General features: G+C 48.8%; 1 protein-coding gene across 2 annotated transcripts in view; it reads left to right on the top strand.

Annotated features, from left to right (window-relative positions):
* Window positions 1-13,438, top strand: part of NTN1 (netrin 1) — a 194,336-nt gene that overhangs the window by 43,520 nt on the left and 137,378 nt on the right. The window lies entirely within an intron of this gene.

Raw genomic sequence — 13,438 nt, forward strand, 5'->3', positions numbered from 1 at the left:
ACTGCTTTTGCTGCATCCCACAGGTTTTGGGTCGTCGTGTTTTCTTTTTTTAAAATAAATTTATTTTATTTATTTATTTTTGGCTGTGCTGGGTCTTCGTTGCTGTGTGCGGGATTTCTCTAGTTGCAGTGAGTGGGGGCTACTCTTCGTTGTGGTGCACAGGCTTCTCATTGCAGTGACCTCTCTTGTTGCAGAGCACAGGCTCTAGGAGCATGAGCTTCAGTAGCTGTGGCACGCAAGCTCATTAGTTGTGGCTCACGGCTCTAGAGCACAGGCTCAGTAGTTGTGGCGCACATGCTTCATTGCTCTGCAGCATGTGGGATCTTCCTGGACCAGGGCTCGAACCGGTGTCCCCTGCATTGGCAGGCAGATTCTTAACCACTGAGCCACCAAGGAAGCCCCATGTGTTTCATCGTCATTTGTTTCTAGGTATTTTTTTATTTCCTCTTTGATTTCTTCAATGATCTCTTGGTTATTTAGTAGTGTATTGTTTAGCCTCCAGGTGTTTGTATTTTTTACAGTTTTTTTCTTGGAATTGATATATAGTCTCATAGCATTGTGGTTGGGAAAGATACTCGATACAATTTCAATTTTCTTAAATTTACCGAGGCTTGATTTCTGACCCAAGATATGGTCTATCCTGGAGAATGTTCCATGAGCACTTGAGAAGAAAGTGTACTCTGTTGTTTTTGGATGGAATGTCCTATAAATATCAATTAAGTCCATCTTGTTTAATGTGTCATTTAAAGCTTGTGTTTCCTTATTTATTTTCGTTTTGGATGATCTGTCCATTGGGGAAAGTGGGGTGTTAAAGTCCCCTACTGTTATTGTGTTACCGTCCATTTCCCCTTTTATGGCTGTTAGCATTTGCCTTATGTGTTGAGGTGCTCCCATGTTGGGTGCATAAATATTTAGAATTGTTATATCTTCTTCTTGGATTGATCCCTTGATCATTATATAGTGTCCTTCTTTGTCTCTTGTAATAGTCTTTATTTTAAAGTCTATTTTGTCCGATATGAGGATTGCTACTCCAGCTTTCTTTTGATTTCCACTTGCGTGGAATATCTTTTTCCATCCCCTCACTTTCAGTCTGTATGTGCCCCTAGGTCTGAAGTGGGTGTCTTGTAGACAGCATATATACAGGTCTTGTTTTTGTATCCATTCAGCCAGTCTATGTCATTTGGTTGGAGCATTTAATCCTTTTACCTGTAAGGTAATTATCTATATGTATGTTCCTATTACCATTTTCTTAATTGTTTTGGGTTTGTTATTGTAGGTCTTTTCCTTCTCTTGTGTTTCCTGCCTAGAGAAGTGCCTTTAGCATTTGTTGTAAAGCTGGTTTGGTGGGGCTGAATTCTCTAGCTTTTGCTTGTCTGTAAAAGTTTTAATTTCTCCATTGAATGTGAATGAGATCCTTGCTGGGTAGAGTAATCTTGGTTGTAGGTTTTTCCCTTTCATCACTTTAAATATGTCCTGCCACTCCCTTCTGGCTTGCAGAGTTTATGCTGAAAGATCAGCTGTTAACCTTATGGGGATTCCCTTGTGTGTTATTTGTTGCTTTTCCCTTGCTGCTTTTAATATTTTTTCTTTGTATTTAATTTTTGATAGTTTTATTAATATGTGTCTTGGCATATTTCTCCTTGGATTTATCCTGTATGGGACTCTCTGCGTTTCCTGGACTTGACTGACTATTTCCTTTCCATATTAGGGTCATTTTCAACTATAATCTCTTCAAATATTTTCTCAGTCCCTTTCTTTTTCTCTTCTTCTTCTGGAACCCCTATAATTTGAATGTTGGTGCATTTAATGTTGTCCCAGAGGTCTCTGAGACTGTCCTCAATTCTTTTTTTTTTTTTGCGGTACGCGGGCCTCTTACTGTTGTGGCCTCTCCCATTGCGGAGCACAGGCTCCGGACGTGCAGGCTCAGTGGCCATGGCTCACGGGCCCAGCTGCTCCGTGGCATGTGGAATCTTCCCGGACCGGGGCATGAACCCGTGTCCCCTGCATCGGCAGGCGGACTCTCAACCACTGTGCCACCAGGGAAGCCCTGTCCTCAATTCTTTTCATTCTTTTTTCTTTATTCTGCTCTGTGGTAGTTATTTCCACTATTTATCTTCCTGGTCACTTATCCGTTCTTCTGCCTCAGTTATTCTGCTATTGATTCCTTCTAGAGAATTTTTAATTTCATTTATTGTGTTGTTCATCATTGTTTGTTTGCTCTTTAGTTCTTCTAGTTCCTTGTTAAATGTTTCTTGTGTTTTCTCCATTCTGTTTCCAAGATTTTGGATCATCTTTACTATCATTACTCTGAATTCTTTTTCAGGTAGACTGCCTATTTCCGCTTCATTTGTTTGGTCTGGTGGGTTTTTATCTTGCTCCTTCATCTGCTGTGTATTTCTCTGTCTTCTCACTTTGCTTAACTTACTGTGTTTGGGCCCTCCTTTTTGCAGGCTGCAGGTTCGTAGTTTCTGTTGTTTTTGGTGTCTGCCCCCAGTGGGTATGGTTGGTTCAGTGGGTTGTGTAGGCTTCCTGGTGGAGGGGACTGGTGCCTGTGTTCTGGTGGATGAGGCTGGATCTTGTCTTTGTGGTAGGCAGGACCGCGTCCAGTGGTGTGTTTTGGGGTGTCTGTAGCCTTATTATGATTTTAGGCAGCCTTCTCTGCTAATGGGTGGGGTTGTGTTCCTGTCTTGCTAGTTGTTTGGCATGGGGTGTCCAGCACTGGAGCTTGCTGGTCGTTGAGTGGAGTTGGGTCTTAGCCTTGAGACGGAGATCTCTGGGAGACCTTTCACCGTTTGATATTATGTGGGGCTGGGAGGTCCCTGGTGGACCAATGTCCTGAACTCGGCTCTCCCACCTCAAAGGCTCAGGCCTGACACCTGGCCAGAGCACCAAGACCCTGTCAGCTACAGGCTCAAGGTGACTGCGGAGATTTAATCTGCTGCTCCTGAGGCTGCTGGGAGAGATTTCCCTTTCTCTTCTTTGTTCGCACAGCTCCTGGGGTTCAGCTTTGGATTTGGCCCCCCCTCTGCGGGTAGGTCGCCCTCTGGTGTCCTTTGGGAAGTCTGAGGTCTTCTGCCAGCATTCAGTAGGTGTTCTGTAGGAGTTGTTCCACATGTAGATGTGTTTCTGATGTATTTGTGGGGAGGAAGGTGATCTCCACGTCTTACCTCTCTGCCATCTTGAAGGTCCTCCTCCCAGCGCAAAGTCTTAGTGTTTCATTGGAGACACGTAATAAAGGCATATTGGTTGGATAAAGGCCAAGGTAAAAAGGGATTGATGAGCTTATGTTAATACCTCTGGTGTGAATAGAGTCAGATTTATTCCCTAGTTAAGGCCTTTTTTTTTTTTTTTTTTTTTTTGCGGTACGCGGGCCTCTCACTGCTGTGGCCTCTCCGCTGCGGAGCACAGGCTCTGGACGCACAGGCCCAGCGGCCATGGCTCACGGGTAAGGCCTTTTTTAATAGGCCTTTTCTTACTCTAGAGCCTTGGGAAAGAACAGTGTGTCAACCTCAAGTTTTCAGAGGGTGATCTGAGATGCAGGAAGGGGGAGTGGCTGTTTTCCAGATCACGTGGCTGCAATACAGACAGATGCCTAGTTCTCTCTCTGGCTGATGCCCCACATGTGGACAAGTACCCACCTCTCCGTGACTAGAGGCGTAAGCGAGTCTGCCTTTCAGAGTAGGACGCTGACTTTTCCTATCTTCAGAAACAGCCTCTGACAACAAGGTCCTACTGTGGAGCACAGGGAACTATAGTCGATACCCTGTGATAAACCATAATGGAAAAGAATGTGAAAAAGAATGGATATATATGTATAACTGAATCACTTTGCTGTACAGCAGAAATTAACACAACATTGAAAATCAACTATACTTCAATGAAACAAATAAACAAACAGCCTCTGGCTTCCCAGCCTGGCTTCTTCCACTGCTTGCGAAGACCCCATACCAAGAGCTCCACGTTGATGGATTTCACAATCCTTTAGGAATTTTAGGCTGCTGACACTTTTTTCAACTGTTAAATTTGAACCTCTTAGACGCCAAAACCTCACTTCCTCTCCCAGGAAATTTCCTATTAAAATGTTTGAAAGGGGTATTCAACTAGGTTATAGTTATGGGAATTTTTTAAAAAGTGAGTGGAGAAATCTAGAAAAGAGTGGATATATGTATACGTATGACTAATTCGCTTTGCTGTACAGCAAGAAACTAACAGAACATTGTAAAGCAACTATATTCCAATAAAAATCACTTTAAAAAAATAAAATGGGGGCTTCCCTGGTGGCGCAGTGGTTGAGAGTCCGCCTGCCGATGCAGGGGACACGGGTTCGTGCCCCGGTCCGGGAAGATCCCACGTGCCGCGGAGCGGCTGGGCCCGTGAGCCATGGCCGCTGAGCCTGCGCGTCTGGAGCCTGTGCTCCGCAATGGGAGAGGCCACAACAGTGAGAGGCCCGCGTACCGCAAAAAATAAATAAATAAATAAATAAACAAAGTGGAATAATAATATGGACAAAAAAAAAAGAGTGGAAATTAAGTTTTGGGGACATTTCTTTCTGGTCTTCTTGAAAGATAAGTTGAATTTCCACTTTACTGGCTTGTTATTCCAAAGCAGAAGAATGAACATTCTTTTTCTTTCATATTTCATAATTAAAAAGCCCTCAGCAGACTCTGCATATAAACTGTTTTGGTTTGAGTATGGATTAATCACTTTCACTTTGTTACAAACAAAATAATGGAGCCAAGGAGGTCATTTCCTTTTTGAGAAGAGTTTGAATGTTCTGCGTGGCATCCTTCCTGAAACTTCTCACGTTCTCCTTGTTGGAGGTCTTGCCTTGACTGCATCTCAGGAACCTAGCTTCTTGTCACCAACAGGGATTTGGGGACAGAAGGACCAAAAGGCGTCTTTTTTTCTTTGGCTGCACTGTGCAGCATGTGGAACTTCCCCGACTAGGGATCGAACCCACACCCTCTGCAGTGGAAGTGCAGAGTCTTAACCACTGGATCACCAGGGGATTCCCCAAAAGGCATCTTGAAGTAAGAATGTCTATAATGGAAAAGAATCTGAAAACGAATATGTATGTATATACATATATACGTATATATGTATATATATATATACACACATATATATAACTGAATCACTTTACGCTTGAAACTAACACAACATTGTAAATTAACTATACTTCAATAAAAATGAATAAAATATTTTTTTAAAGTATGAAATAAAAAAATTATTAAAGGAAAATACTACTCTTAATTACTAGCATGAATTCAATCCCCCCCAAATATTAAGGATAGTGACAAAAATCACTTATGTAGTAATGAGGCTTAATGTGTTGCTCGTAACAGATGAACATTGATTCTTTTTTCTTTTGTGGAATATTAATAAACATATTAACAGAAAAAATAAATGCATGAACTCTCGAAAAGCCAGAATAATTCAGGTATTAGCTCTTAAGCTGGAACCAATTTGTAAAAATGCCAGTAACTGCAGAAAAAGAGTAAGCCTAAGATAGGTACTAGAGGTTGAATATTTTGGTTTTCTTTACAGATGGTCTTAAATAAATTACTTAACATAGAATAAAAAAAAGAATGTCTAAGAATCCAAGCAGAAGTATTGCATGGGGCTCCCAGTAACTCCTGAGGAAGAAAGACTGGTGAGGTTGACCCCCCCAACGTTAAGAAAATGTTTGAAGTTTGCTCCCCTATTTATGGCCCTAATATGTTCCACCATTGCCTCCCTGGCTGAGTGCACCAAGACCCTGTGTCATGCCACTGGCAAAATGGACCATCCTCCTGGGAAGGGATTGGTGGGTAACCCAGACAGAAGCCGGCAGCCTTTCGGGAGAAAAGAGTGAGCTAGTCTAGCTATGTTCTCACACACGTGGTCGAGAGCTTTTATGGCCAAAGCACATGGGGAATGTTATACTTGCATCTTCTTAGTAGGCTGTGTGGTCTCGTGGGCTTAGAGGTAGGATTTCTGTGCCAGAATGTCTAGGCTCGAACCTTACTTCTGTCACGTACTAGCTCTGTGATGTTGGGCCAGTGTCTCAGCTTTGCTGTGGCTCAGGTTCTCCTTCTAACTATTGGAGGTGATAGTAATGCCCCCCTCAGATGGTTGCTGTGAGTTAAGTGAGTTACTGCTTGGGACAGTATTTGGTTCACAGCGGGCGTTCAGTAAATGCTGGCAGTGAGACTTCTGGGTGGATTTTACTTGAGCCGTTGGCTAGGACGACTCAGAAAATTTCATCTGTAGTGGTTTCCCCCCTTCCGGAAAGGAGGTTTTGTCTTAACTCACTTCACTCTTTAGAGAGGTCACAGAGACAGGGGGATTGACACACTGCAATCCCGGCCCCTTTAGCCTGACCCCCTGAAACTTTGGAAAAGTGCCTTGTGATGAAAAGTTGGAATTAGAACCTAAATCGCTTACCTCCTCGTCCAGTGTGTTTACCACTGATCTGAGCTGCCACGGATTTGGAGCTCACTTTTAAGAGAAAGGTGCTTTGTGTATCACCTTGTGGAGGCTAGACCCACCATCGGAGCCTCGCAAGACTTCTGGGATGCCCTGTTTCAAAATGTTCCTGCTGGGGCCTCCCTGGTGGCGCAGTGGTTGAGAGTCCGCCTGCCGATGCAGGGGATACGGGTTCGTGCCCTGGTCTGGGAGGATCCCATATGCCGCGGAGCGGCTGGGCCCGTGAGCCGTGGCCGCTGAGCCTGCGCGTCCGGAGCCTGTGCTCCGCAACGGGAGAGGCCACAACAGTGAGAGGCCCGCGTACCGCAAAAAAAAAAAAAAAAATGTTCCTGCTGTATGTGACAGCCACACTGCTTCCCCTGAGAGCTCTCCTGTGATCCCCTGCTTACCCCGCACCCCACAGACCTCAGCTCCTCCAACCTCTTGGAACTTTCCGTATGGAGAGAATTGCCACAAACCACTATGGCTGTAGGGCTCGTGAACCCAGCTCTTTTCCACCTCCGTCAGCTGCCTGAAGGAGTCTGCTCTCGGGGGACACAGATCTCATTTTGATGTGACAGGGATTGACTGAACACTGATACCCTTGGACGGAGTGATTTTTCTTTAGTATTTCTCAAGCATGTGAAGAGCAGTCTCTGGAACCACCACATTAAGCTCCGGACGTGGTCCAAGGTTTGCTCTAAGCCTGTTTTGATCACTTTTCTAATATAGTGATATCTTCACATTCTCACTAACTAGACTTCGTAATCCCTCTGTTCTACTCTGTTTGACCTTTATCTTAAATTAAAATTTTTCTGTGAGGTGGGAAAACAAACAAAGCCCCTTTAAGGTGCCTCCGAAGACAAAAATGTATTAAAATGAATGATAGTTTCTATGTCCGGCACTGTCATACCTCACAGAGGCCCAAAGACTTTGCTTAGCCCCGACTCTCGGTCTAAGGATGTGCCCACCTGCTTGCCAGGGCGGAGCGAGACCCCCATGCATGCCCTCCACCCAGCAGCCTGGTGTGGAGGTTTGGGGGCGATGCCGCAGTCACACGGGGGCCGATTTCACTTGTGTTGTTTTCCCTACACCCTTGAAAGGGACATAAACTGCAAACATATGTCTCCAAAGTCACGTCTGGGCATTGTTTCCCTCCAGAATTCCTGAGACACTCTGAGTCCCGGCTTGAAATCTGAATGGATACTGAGGTTTGACCAAGTGGTGGGGTGTGAGAGGTCGCCTTATGTGGTCCCTCTGTGTCACAGCCCCTAGAAGAGGTTGCCATTTCAGCATCCTCCCTGAGGAGAGATCAGAGAACCTGGAGAGGCCTCGGGGGTGGGCGTGTGTGTGGTCTGAGCAGACAGGCAACCCTGAAAGATGGGAAGGAAGCCAGGGCAGACCCGGAGCTGTGTGCCCTTCACCCAGCCAAGGTCTGTGTCTCTTGGCCCCAAGGGGAGCACCTTTCCGTGTGACCCGTCACTTCCTGGGTGTCTGCACCCTCACCCCAGCTTTCCAGCTCTCCAGCCTCACACCAGCCACCTCCCAGTGGCCCTGGAGCCTGGGTTCTTTGCTGTTTTTTCAAGCTAGCACCACACCCTTGGACTGTCTGCCAAGAAGGACCATTGTTCATGAGAATTCCTTGCGAGTTCCAGCTAACCCTTAGATGCACTGTTCTGGGGTTGGGCCCTGAGCTATTCCTTGTCTTTTCTAAGCCCCCCTCTTCCTGACTTACCTTCTCCGCAACGTGGCATCTCATCAAGCCTCCTTCTGTTGTCCGAAAAGCTTTAAGAGGCAGGCAGGGGTGTGGAGGTGAAGCCCTCCAGGGAAGCCTAGAGTGGCTGCTTGACCTGGGCTCCACAGCAGCTCTGCAGTCAGGCAGAGAAGGGTGTCAGGTAGTTTCAGGGGACGGGTCGGTGCGGAACATCACGGAATGAGTGGCGGGGGGGTGGTGTGGGAACAAGAGGAAGGTTAGGAGTGAAAACCAATCTTTCCCCCTCCCAGAATTGAGCTGATTAACCTGTAGAAATGGAGGCCCTGCCAAGCCCAACTTCCCTGTTTCCAGAAACCTTGACACTGAGGCCCCGTTTCTGGCAGAAGCCCGTCCTCATCAGAGGAACCAGCAAAGCAGCTGCTGTGATTTTCTTTTTCCTCTCATTTCTGGCAATCCCGAGTGGGACTGTTTACTTTTTTCTTCCCCTTTCCTTCCCCACCCTCCCATAGCAGGGAGTTGGTTCTGGTTAATGTTGAAGATCATAACATGATTACCCCAAAGTCTCATGAAATTAAATCACTTTTCTTCAAAGAGAAAGGGGTGGGGGGACCGTCTGGCTGGTAGGCCAGCGAGGGACGAGCGGATATTGAAAGCAGGCTGGCAGCGGCGCTTTGCTCAGGAGGCCGGGCGAGGAGGAGGCTGCAGTGGCCGTGCACAGGGCCCGGCTCTGCAAACAGTGGCCTGGAGGGGCCAGCTCTCCCACCTGGGTCCCCGGCACCTGCCTCCCGAGTGCAGGGAACGGGGGCGGGAGAGGCCGAAGGAGCCTGCGGGCTGGTTCGGAGAGCTGAACCCAAGAGTGAGTCATCTGGGAAGAAATTGAACTCTTAAAGCAAGCCCCCATGAGGCTTCTCCATCACCTCCTGCCCTGGGAGTTTATTAGATCAGGGCACGGATTTGAGGGCAGCTTTCCCACCGGGATAGCCTGGGATGGAAATCTCAGTCTTCTCAAGGAAGGTGCTGATGTCCCGTTGGTGTTAGGCTGGGGGCACGTATGTGTCTTTCCTTGGGTTAGATTTTCACAGACTCGTGACACTTTAGGGGTGGAGAGGATGCTCCAGATTATCCAGCATCTGACCTCGCACTCACTGCAGGAATCCCCTTTGCATTTAACCCCAACGAGGAACGCTCAGGCTTTGCTTCATCCCCTCCAGTGGTGTGTGTGTGCCCTCTTCCGAGGCCAGTTCTTGGAGAGAGATTCTGGGAATTGCACCTGTTGGTTCGGGTGTGCCTTCCGGGAACATGGGGCGCAGTGGTCCAGGGTGATCAGGGACTGACACCAAGTAGGTGCTTGGCAAGTCGGTGCTTGCTGTGAACGTGGCCGTGGCCTTGTCTTCTGTGTGCCAGCCTGTTGGGGTTCTCAGTTTTCCTTGGTCTAGGGGGTTCAGCTCCCTCACTCCCCACCCTGTCTGTTTTCCTAAGCTGGTTCTCCCTCATTTTTCATCGGTCTTGCAAGGGAAACAGGAAAGAGGGAAGCCATTTGGAAACAGGACCTGGAAGACTCCTGATTCATGTTGCCAGGGGCCCAGGACCATGAGTTCTTTTTTCGGGGACAGTGACCAGCCCGAGAGGCCCAGGAATCGGTGGAAATGTTGAGTGAAGACTTCAGGAGATTGGTCTGCTGGCACCGAGAGCCAGAGGGCAACGATGAGGCACCAAGGCGAGCATCAGAGAGAAGGCAGTGGTGCCGGCTGCTCGCTCATTGTGGTGCCGTGGTGCCGGCAGTGGTGCCGGCTGCTCGTGGCATTGACGTTGAACCAGCACAGGAAGGAAGGAGGCTGGCGACGGTGGTGCCATGTAAGTTCAGCAGTTGCATTTTTCAGAAGGAATAGGGATGGGCCTCGGCCAGCTCACTCCGGTTGGAGCTTGGGGCTGTGACTCATTCCCATCAAGGGTCACCGAGTGTCTCTCTGCGCGCGGCCTTGGGCTGAACCCCTCACCTGGCCGGCCTTCTCAAAAATGTGTCATTCTTTACGAGGCCGAGCCGTGGAGCTGGTGAGTGGGTGTGCACATCAGTGGAAATTCATCTCCAGTGCTGGAAAAACAACTCCAAGTTCATGACTCGTTGGCCTGAGAGGTGTGACTGTTAAGGAGGGAGCCGACTTTTTTGTTTTGCACCAAACAGACCTGAGCTGACAGGTCCAGAGGAGTGTCCTGTCCACTGGAGTGGTCCCCCCAGGAGGAGTCACACTTCTTCCACTGGCCCGGAGAGCCGTTGACTGGCCCTGTGGGGCAAAGCCAGTTTCGCACCTTTATAGTCACAGTTAGTTCTTATCCAACAGCAACATCACCCAAGCTTGGTCCCTGAGCCCATTCACTGGATTGGACACCCAGAGCTCGAGGCTGGATGTGAACATGCTGTCCAGGTCCCGGGGTGAAGCTGCTGCCACCTAGGATACGCAGAAGCCCCGAGGGCAGCTCCCTAAAACAAGTGTTGGAATAAATGAGCAGGCCCCACTCTGTCTCCCCCAGCCTCCAAGGGTCTTACTCAAAGGAATGTGTGATTGTAGAATCTTCCGGCTTGTTAAAAAGGCCTCACCGTGTTGTGGTCGGGCCCAGTTGGCTTGTGTACCAAGAATCGCATTGAGGGGCAGTGTAGCACAGTGATTAAGGCTGTGGACTCTGGAGCTGGATGGCCTGAGTTCACATCCCAGCCCCATCACTTAACGATGGTCATGACCTTGGGTAAGTTATCTCCTCTCTCTGTGCCCTAGTGTTTCCATCATATAAAATGAGGCTCTGTAGCAGGCCTATCTGGTTGGTATTAGGATGAGTTGGCCTTGGTAGGTGACTCAGAGTTCTCAGGTTGAAGTTAGGGAGACCCCATGGGCTGGGCCATCCCTCAACCCCAGAGTAGCCCTCAAGGTGACGCCAGCAAATCCTGGGGCCCCTGGAGGTATTTTAGAAACTGCTGGTCAAAGAGATGAAATGATTCCCAGGGTCACTCAGCTGGCCTCACTCACGGGAGCTGATGGGGGCGCCTGACCCTGTGGATGATGCCTGACCCCACTGTGTGCTTTTTTTTTTTGCGGTACGCGGGCCTCTCACTATTGTGGCCTCTCCCGTTGCGGAGCACAGGCTCCGGGCGCGCAGGCTCAGCGGCCATGGCTCACGGGCCCAGCCGCTCCGCGGCATGTGGGATCTTCCCAGACCGGGGCACAAACCCGCGTCCCCTGCATCGGCAGGCAGACTCTCAACCCCTGCGCCACCAGGGAAGCCCCCCACTGTGTGCTTTGATTCTCGTGAGGGCCACATCGTCCATGAATGAAAGGGGTCCTTCATATCAAAGTGGAATGGAATCAGCCCCGGTGAGCAGCCTGCAGAGTCCCCTGTCCACCCCACCTCACATGCACATGCACCGGCCTCAGCTGGGAATTCCTTCCAGGCGTAGTGATGGGAGTGCTCAGACCCATCCCCTTTACTTTAGACTAGTTCACAGTTACTCATCCTTCAGCGCATCTAACAAATAGAGTCCAAAGTGAATACACAGCACCGTGCGTTTTGTGCTATTACTGGTGATTCAAGTGATTTTTTTAGGGTATTTTGACAATCAGTTATTTTCATCTCCTGTGTGACTTTATCAACCACCTGCCACCATCCAGGGCAGGGCTTCCCTAAGCTAGGGCTCAGGTGTCATGGCTTCACACTGTCAGAGGTGCTTTCTTGCTGGGGAATGAGGCTCGCCTGCATTTGTTCTAGGAGATCCGGTGTGGACCCATCATATTTTCCCGAACGGTGGTGATTTCAAGTACCCGAGTCAGAGTTTTGTGTCCCAGGTGTGAGTCTCAGCGTTTTGCTCACATTGCATAGCACTCGGGTGGGGGGCAGGCGGCATTTTTGAAGCTGAAACTCTGGCCACACTGCTGCTTCTCCCCCTCCTTCCTGGAAATGCTCCTTGCTCTGTCTGTTCTGCAGTAGGCAATGATCAGACAGTTGGGTGAACAGAGGATCGGCGGTGTTATCATTTTCTTTCCTGTTTTGGGCATCTTGGAATTAACAAAGGGAGAGACAAGAGGAAAGAACTGATAACAGCTGGAAATAAATTGTCTCCGAAATGTGGGCAACCAGCCCCAACTCCTGAGTTGGAAATGGAAAAAAAAAAAAAAAAAAAAGAACAGAAGTGGAAGAAATGGTGTAGATTTTGGCCAGGAAGGGGCACAAGGTTTGGGCTCCATGCTGTGTGAGGAGCAGGCCCAGGAGAACATAAGTTCAGATGCATTCGCGGTGACGGGGAGGGCATCCAGAGGCAACAGGGTACTGGAGGTGGAGCACTGAGCTGGGAGTCAGAAGACTTGGTTTCTGACTCAGGCCATACCACCAGCTCATGTTAGCATGTTGAGCAGGTCACTTCACCCTTCTGAGCCTCAGGGGCCTCACCTGTGAGATGGAGATAAGAACCCCCAGCTCCTTCATGAGGGAGAAGACGAAGACGACGCACTTTATCTTTAAGGTGTTATGTGAATACTAGTAATAATAATGACAGTGTATCTGGTAGAAACGAAGTGGGGAGAGGCTGGACAGATGAGCTTTAACGGCCAGTAAAATATCCAGGAAGATTGGGAAGATGGCGGAGGGGTCATTGGAGGAAATCTAAAGGCAGAAGAAATGATGTACGAACCACCCATTTCTCTGGTCTTAGACAAGTCATCCAAACCCTCCCCCATACAGGAGAGCGGGGGTGGCAGGGCTGCGGCAGCCCCGCCATGGGCTGTAGGTGGTTAGTATTTGTGGAGGCTTTTGGGGCCCTGGGCTTCGTGTGAGGAGTGTGGAAGTCATCCCAAGGAAGATGTTTTCCATAACAGGTTTTATTATCATTACTCAACTCGGCATGCCCATCCCCAGACAGTGGTTAGGCTCTCTTTGTCAACACTCAGTATTCTGTTTGTACTTTTGCCCTTCCCTCCCTCCCTCCCTTCCTGTTTCCCTGTGAACCCTTTCTTGGGGGTACATAGAAACTGACTTAGGAGGTCTGGGGTACATCCAGCTGGAAAGAAATTGCACATCTAGGGATGCTTCTGGTGGCTTCTGTGGTCTTAATGGCTCCCCAGCGTTCCCACTGCCACACACCAGCCTCAGGCCCTGGGAGAGGAGACCCGCCACCCAAAGCAGGGCCTGAAATGGCAAAGCAGCTCGTGAAATCCTTTGTGCTGCTGGAAGTGAGGTCCTGATGGAAGGGCCTCCCCTGCAGGCCCCCACCGCCTTGCTGGGGCTGCTCACTCC

Source organism: Mesoplodon bidens, assembly GCF_964165515.1.
Source record: "Mesoplodon bidens genome assembly, chromosome: 19".
NCBI classification, from domain to species: Eukaryota; Metazoa; Chordata; class Mammalia; order Artiodactyla; family Ziphiidae; genus Mesoplodon; species Mesoplodon bidens.